Genomic DNA, 7,663 nt, shown 5'->3' on the forward strand with positions numbered 1-7,663 from the left:
TGGGGGCGGGGCGGTGGCGGTATCCGGAAGGAGGTGGGGGCGGGGCGGTGCCGGGAAACGGGGAGGAGGTGGGGGCGGGCGGCGCCGGGAGCATGGAGAAGGTGGGGAGCGGGAGAAGGTGGGGGCGAGCCACGCCGGGAGCCTGGAGAAGGTGAGACCGGGGGTGAGTCGTATGGGTGGGGTGGGTTTTTTTGTCAAGTACCCGGCGGGTTAATTAGCTGATCTGAAAAAACGGATGTGCGTCTATATAGGGCGAGGGGTAACATAATAAAGATAGGCCCTTCGCGGAGGGAAGCAGAGGTTGTCATGCCTTTTATAGTTGGATGCACAAAATCTTAATGCGAAAGAATGTCACTTTATATTTCAACTTGTGATATGAACCTTTATTATGTAGTCCATCACTTTTATTTCTTCCATATCACAAGATCGTATAAAGCTTATTTTCTCCCACATTAATAGGTCATACATATTTAGAGAGAAATTTTTATTGCTTGCACCGATGACTACTTACTTGAAGGATCTTACTCAATCCATAGGTAGATATGGTGGACTCTCATGGCAAAACTGGGTTTATGGATATTTGGATGCACAAGTAGTATCTCTACTTGGTGCAAAGAAATTGGCTAGCATGAGAGGGAAAGGCAAGCTCAACATGTTGGATGATCCATGACAATATAATTTATCTCAGATGTAAGAAAACATAACCTATTACGTTGTCTTCCTTGTCCAACGTCAACTCTTTAGCATGTCATATTTTAATGAGTGCTCACAATTATAAAAGATGTCCAAGATAGTATATTTATATGTGAAAACCTCTCTTTCTTTATTACTTCCTATTAATTGCAACGATGACCAAAACTATGTTTGTCAACTCTCAACAACTTTTATTCATCATACTCTTTATATGTGAGCTCTTTACTCTCCATAAGATCCATATGATCTCTTTATTTCTTCTCTTTTATTCTATTCCCTCAAGATCATAGCAAAATAATTAAGCCCTTGACTCAACATTAATCTTTATTATATATAGCTCAGAGACTCAATTACATAAGAAGATCATAAAGAAAAACTCACAACTAGATCGTACTAAAACTTTATTCTACTAGATCAAGATATTATCAAAAAGATCGAACTAAGGAAAATGGTAAAGATAAAAGTGATGGTGATACGATACCGGGGCACTCCCCCAAGCTTGGCAGTTGCCAAGGGGAGTGCCCATACCCGATGCTCAGTTCTTCTTTGTCGGTGAAGAAGGTGTTGGTTTTGTTGATGGCGTAGGCTTCTTCCTTAGTTTGCACTTGAGGATAGAATTTTGATCCCTTAGATCATCGATCTCCTGCTCAAGGCTTAATGTCTTCTTGCATAATTCCTGTTTGTTTTACTGCAAGAGGCGAAAAGGGATAAACTCGATCTTAGGTTTCTTTGCTCTATCAGGGAGGCTTGACTTTTTGAACTCCACATGCATGTCCCTAGGTTGAGGTAATGGGACTTCATCTTCATCCGAGCTCGTCTCCTCTTTTCCCTTGGGTTCATAGTCCTCTTCTTCTTCCGTAGTCCAACCACAATGCTCCACGTCCCCATAGACCTTAGGAGATGCAAGGTAATCAGCCACATAGCTTTCTCCTTCCGAATCCTGGGACGACATATTGCTCTAATCTGTAGCAGGAACAACTCGAAACAAAGACAGAGGATATTTGCATGATACGGTGGTCAAAACCTTCGGGAGATTATATAGTGATTTTTTACCGACCAAAAGAAGTATCGTGCAAGAAAACGGAGTCCGATGAGCGCACGAGGTGCCCACGAAGTAGGGGGGCGCACCCAGGGGGGTAGGGCGCGCCCTCCACCCTCGTGGAAGCCTCGTGTCCTTTCTGGTCTGCTTCTTATTTTCCTATTTTTCTAAATATTCCAAAACGGAGAAAAATTGCCATTAGAACTGTTTTGGAGTCGGTTTACTTACCGTACCACATACCTATTCCTTTTCGGAGTCTGAAACGTTCCGGAAAGTGTACCTTATGTATTCCTCCGGGGTTACGGTTTCAATAATATTAGTTTCAACATTTATGAGATTACCTGAGATATAGTGTTTAATTCTTTGACCGTTCACCACCTTTGGATTTGTGCCTTCGAAGTTATTGATTTTTATGGCACCGGAATGATAGACCTCCTCGATAACGTAAGGACCTTCCCATTTAGAGAGAAGTTTTCCTGCAAAAAATCATAAACGAGAGTTGTATAGCAACACATAATCACCTACATTAAACTCACGCTTTTGTATCATTTTGCCATGCCATGTTTAAACTTTTTCTTTGAACAGCTTGGCTTTTTCATAGGCTTGGGTTCTCCATTCATCAAGTGAGCTAATGTCAAACAACCTCTTCTCACCGGCAAGTTTGAAGTCATAGTTGATCTCTTTAATAGCCCAATATGCCTTATGTTCTAATTCAAGAGGTAAGTGACATGTTTTACCATAAACCATTTTATACGGAGACATGCCCATAGGATTTTTGTATGCAGTTCTATAGGCCCATAATGCATCATCAAGTTTCTTGGACCAATTCTTTTTAGATCTATCAACAGTCTTTTGCAAAATTAATTTGAGCTCTCTGTTACTCAATTCTACTTGACCACTAGACTATGGGTGATAAGGAGATGCAATTCTATGATTACCGTCATATTTAGCAAGCATTTTACGAAAGGCACCATGAATAAAATGTGAACCACCATCAGTCGTTAAATATCTAGGGACTCCAAACCTCGGGAAAATAACTTCTTTAAGCATCTTAATAGAGGTGTTATGATCAGCACTACTAGTTGGAATAGCTTCTACCCACTTAGTAATGTAATCAACAGCGACTAAAATATGTGTATACCCATTAGAGGAAGGAAAAGGTCCCATATAATCAAAGCCCCGAACATCAAATGGTTCAATAACAAGTGAATAATTCATAGGCGTTTCTTGACGTCTACTAATATTACCAATTATTTGACATTCATCACAAGATAAGACAAACTTACGAGCATCCTTGAAGAGAGTAGGCCAATAAAAACCGGATTGCAATACCTTATGTGCAGTTCTATCTCCAACATGGTGTCCTCCATAAGCCTCGGAGTGACACTTGCATAGGATCTGTTCCTGTTCATGCTCAGGTACACAACATCTAATAATACCATCTACTCCTTCTTTATAAAGATGTGGGTCATCCCAAAAGTAATGTCTCAAATCATAGAAGAACTTTTTCTTTTGCTGGTATGTGAAACTAGGTAGTATAAATTTAGCAACAATATAATTAGCATAATCATCATACCATGGAGCAGTACGAGAAGCATTTATGACATTTAATTGTTCATCAGGAAAGCTATCATCAATAGGTAGTGGGTCATCAAGAACATTTTCTAACCTAGACAAGTTGTCTGCAACGGGGTTCTCAGCTCCCTTTCTATCAATAATATGCAAATCAAATTCTTGTAGCAGGAGAACCCATCTAATAAGTCTAGGTTTAGCATCTTTCTTTTCCATAAGGTATTTAATAGCAGCATGATCAGTGTGAATAGTTACTTTAGAATCAACAATATAAGGTCTGAACTTATCACAAGCAAAAACAACTGCTAAAATTCTTTTTCAGTAGTAGCATAATTTCTCTGGGCATTGTCTAGAGTTTTACTAGCATATTGAATAACATTTAATTTCTTATCAACTCTTTGCCCTAGAACAACACCTACAACATAATCACTAGCATCACACATAATTTCAAAGGGTAAATTCCAATCAGGTGGCTGAACAATAGGTGTAGAAATCAATGCTTTCTTAAGTATTTCAAATGCTTCTACACAATCACCATCAAAGACAAAAGGAATATATTTTTGTAATAGATTAGTCAGAGGCCGAGAAATTTTTGAGAAGTCCTTAATGAACCTCCTATGAAAACCGACGTGATCGAGGAAGCTTCTTATACCTTTAATGTCCTTGGGACATGGCATCTTTTCAATAGCATCAACTTTAGCTTTATCAACTTCAATACCTCTTTCAGGAATTTTATGCCCCAAGACAATACCTTCATTAACCATAAAGTGGCATTTCTCCCAATTCAGGACAAGATTAGTTTTTTCACATCTCTGCAAAACTCGATCAAGGTTGCTCAAGCAATCATCAAAAGAGGATCCATAAACGGAGAAATTGTCCATGAAAACCTCACATATCTTTTCACAGAAGTCAGAAAATATAGCCATCATGCATCTTTGAAAGGTAGCAGGTGCATTACATAAACCAAAAGGCATACGTCTATAAGCAAAAGTACCGAAAGGGCAAGTAAAAGTGGTCTTTTCTTGATCATCAGCTGACATAGGTATTTGAGAGAAACTAGAGTAACCATCTAAAAAGCAAAAATGTGTATGTTTGGATAATCTTTCTAGCATTTGATCAATAAAAGGTAAGGGGTAATGATCTTTTTTAGTAGCCTTAATTTGCGGAAATCAATTGCCATCCTATAACCTGTAATAATTATTTGCGAAATCAATTCATCTTTATCATTAGGAACAATAGTAATAACTCCCTTCTTAGGGACACAATGAACATGACTTACCCACTGACTATCGACAGCGGGATAAATTATACCTGCCTCAAGGAGTTTTAATATTTCCTTTCTTACCACTTCTTTCATCTTAGGATTCAGCCGTCGTTGGTGATCAATAACTGGTTTGGCGTCTTTCTCTAAGTTTATTTTGTGTTGACATAGAGTGGGACTAATGCCGTTAAGATCATCAAGAGTATATCCAATAGCATCACGGTGATTCTTCAGAGTTTTCAATAATTTTTCTTCTTCATGCTCTGAAAGGTTAGCACTAATAATAACAGGATATATCTTCTTTTCATCAAGATAAGCATATTTAAGGGTATCAGGTAATGGTTTAAGCTCAAACACGGGATCACCCTTGGGTGGAGGAGGATCCCCTAGGATTTCAATAGGCAAATTGTGTTTCAGAATGGGTCCTTGTTTAAAGAATACTTCATCTATTTCCCTTCTTTCATTCCTAAACATATCATTCTCATGGTCTAGCAAATATTGTTCTAAAGGATCATTAGGAGGCACAACAATAGAAGGAAGACCATAATTTCATCTTTTCTAGGCAATTCTTCATCACGGGGTTGTCTATGAAATTAGAAAAATTAAACTCATGAGACATATCATCCAAACCAATAGTAACAACATCCTTCTTGCAATCTATCTTAGCATTAACAGTATTCAAGAAGGGTCTACCAAATATAATGGGACAAAAGCTATCTTGAGGGGAACCAAGAACAAGAAAGTCAGAAGGATATTTAACTTTCCCACACAAGACTTCAACATCTCTAACAATCCCAACTGGTGAAATAGTGTCTCTATTGGCAAGCTTAATTGCGACATCAATCTCTTCTATCTCAGCAGGTGCAATATCATGCATAATTTCTTTGTATAAGTAATGAGGTATTGCACTTGCACTAGCACCCATATCACATAGGCCATGATAGCAATGATCTCCTATTTTAACAGAAATAACAGGCATGCCTACAACAGGTCTATTTTTATTTTTAGTGTCAGGCCTAGTAATTCTAGCAGCTTCATCACAGAAGTAAATAACATGCCCATCAATATTATCGGCCAAGAGATCTTTAACCATAGCAATATTAGGTTCAACTTTAACTTTATTAAGAGGTGTATAAGTTCTAATATTACTTTTGTTGACTACAGTTGAAACTTTAGCATGATCCTTTATTCTAATAGGGAAAGGTGGTTTCTCAACATAAGCAGTAGGAACAATAGGATCATTATAAGTGATAGTCTTTTCTTAAACTTTAATAGGTGCAACTACTTTTACTTCAATGGGAGGATTATATTTAAACCACTTCTCCTTAGGGAGATCAACATGAGTAGCAAAGGATTCACAGAAAGAAGCTACTATCTTAGAGTCAAGTCCATATTTAGTGCTAAATTTACGGAAAACATCGGTGTCCATAAAAGATTTAACACAATCAAACTTAGGTGTTATACCTGACTCCTTACCTTCGTCGAGATCCCAATCTTCAGAGTTGCGTTTAATTCTCTCAATAAATTCCATTTGAATTCAATAGTCTTCATCATAAAGGAACCAGTACAAGAAGTATCGAGCATGGAGCGATTGTTGTCAGAAAGCCGAGCATAAAATTTTTGAATAATCATTTCTCTTGAGAGCTCATGATTGGGGCATGAATATAACATTGAATTAAGCCTCCCCCATGCTTGAGCGATGCTTTCTCCTTCGCGAGGCCAAAAATTATATATATAATTACGATCACGATGAACAAGATGCATAGGATAAAACTTCTGGTGAAATTCCGATTTCAATCGCTTATAGTCCCATGATCCCATATCATCACATAGCCTATACCATGTCAACGCATCTCCCTTCAAAGATAAAGGGAAGACCTTTTTCTTGATAACATCATCAGGCATACCTACAAGCTTAAATAATCCACAAACTTCATCCATATAGATTAAGTGTAAGTCAGGATGCAATGTTCCATCTCCTGCAAAATGATTAGCTAGCAGTTTCTCTATTATACCCGAAGGAATTTCAAAGTAAAAATTTTCATTTTCAGTAGGTCTAGTATGTTGAGGAGCAACTATTTGTTGTACCAGTCGGGGTGAAGATACCCCGAACAAGCTCCTCAAAGGATTATGTTCCATAGTAACAAGTGACAGTAAATTTCAGCACACTATATAAATTTTCCTTAGCAAAATCCACCTACCAAAGGCGCTTCACTCCCTGGCAACGGCGCCAGAAAAGAGTCTTGATGACCCACAAGTATAGGGGATCTATCGTAGTCCTTTCGATAAGTAAGAGTGTCGAACCAAACGAGGAGCAGAAGGAAATGATAAGCGGTTTTCTGCAAGGTATTCTCTGCAAGCACTGAAATTATAGGTAACATATAGTTTTGTGATAAGGTAATTGGTAACGAGTAATAAGTAACAAGTGTAAATAAAGTGCAGCAAGATGGCCCAATACTTTTTGTAGCAAAGGACATGCCTGGACAAACTCTTATATGAAGGAAAGTGCTACCGAGGACACATGGGAATTATCGTCAAGCTAGTTTTCATCACGTTCATATGACTCGCGTTTGGTACCTTGATGATTTGATATGTGGGTGGACCGGTGCTTGGGTGCTGTCCTTACTTGGACAAACATCCCACTTATGATTAAACCCCATTGCAAGCATCGGCAACTACCACTACAAAAAAAGACACATCCATGACATTTTGGGCCGAACGAATTTTTTTCCTGTCATACATATGACACTTCTATGACGATAATTGTGACAAAACCCGGTATCATCATAGATGTGGTGGGATCCTACTTCTATGACAAAAAATCATGACAAAAAATGGGCTTTTCGTCCTGGGCGGGCTGGAGACGCAGCTGCATGACATTCTTTGGGCCATCCATGACGGAAAAAAACCGTGGTAGAAGCGAGGGGGAGGAAAATTTTGGGGAGTTCTCGGTTACGGTGGGAGGTCGGGGGCCGAGCGATGCACATTTCTCTCGTATATGTACGCGCGTGTGTGCGAGGTGTTAGCTCTAACTGAACCCGAGCGAGGCATTGGGCTGTAATTGAACCCGAGTGATTGCACTACAGGCTACGCGTTAC

This window comes from Triticum dicoccoides, chromosome 5A (genome assembly GCF_002162155.2).
Source record: "Triticum dicoccoides isolate Atlit2015 ecotype Zavitan chromosome 5A, WEW_v2.0, whole genome shotgun sequence".
NCBI classification, from domain to species: domain Eukaryota; kingdom Viridiplantae; phylum Streptophyta; class Magnoliopsida; order Poales; family Poaceae; genus Triticum; species Triticum dicoccoides.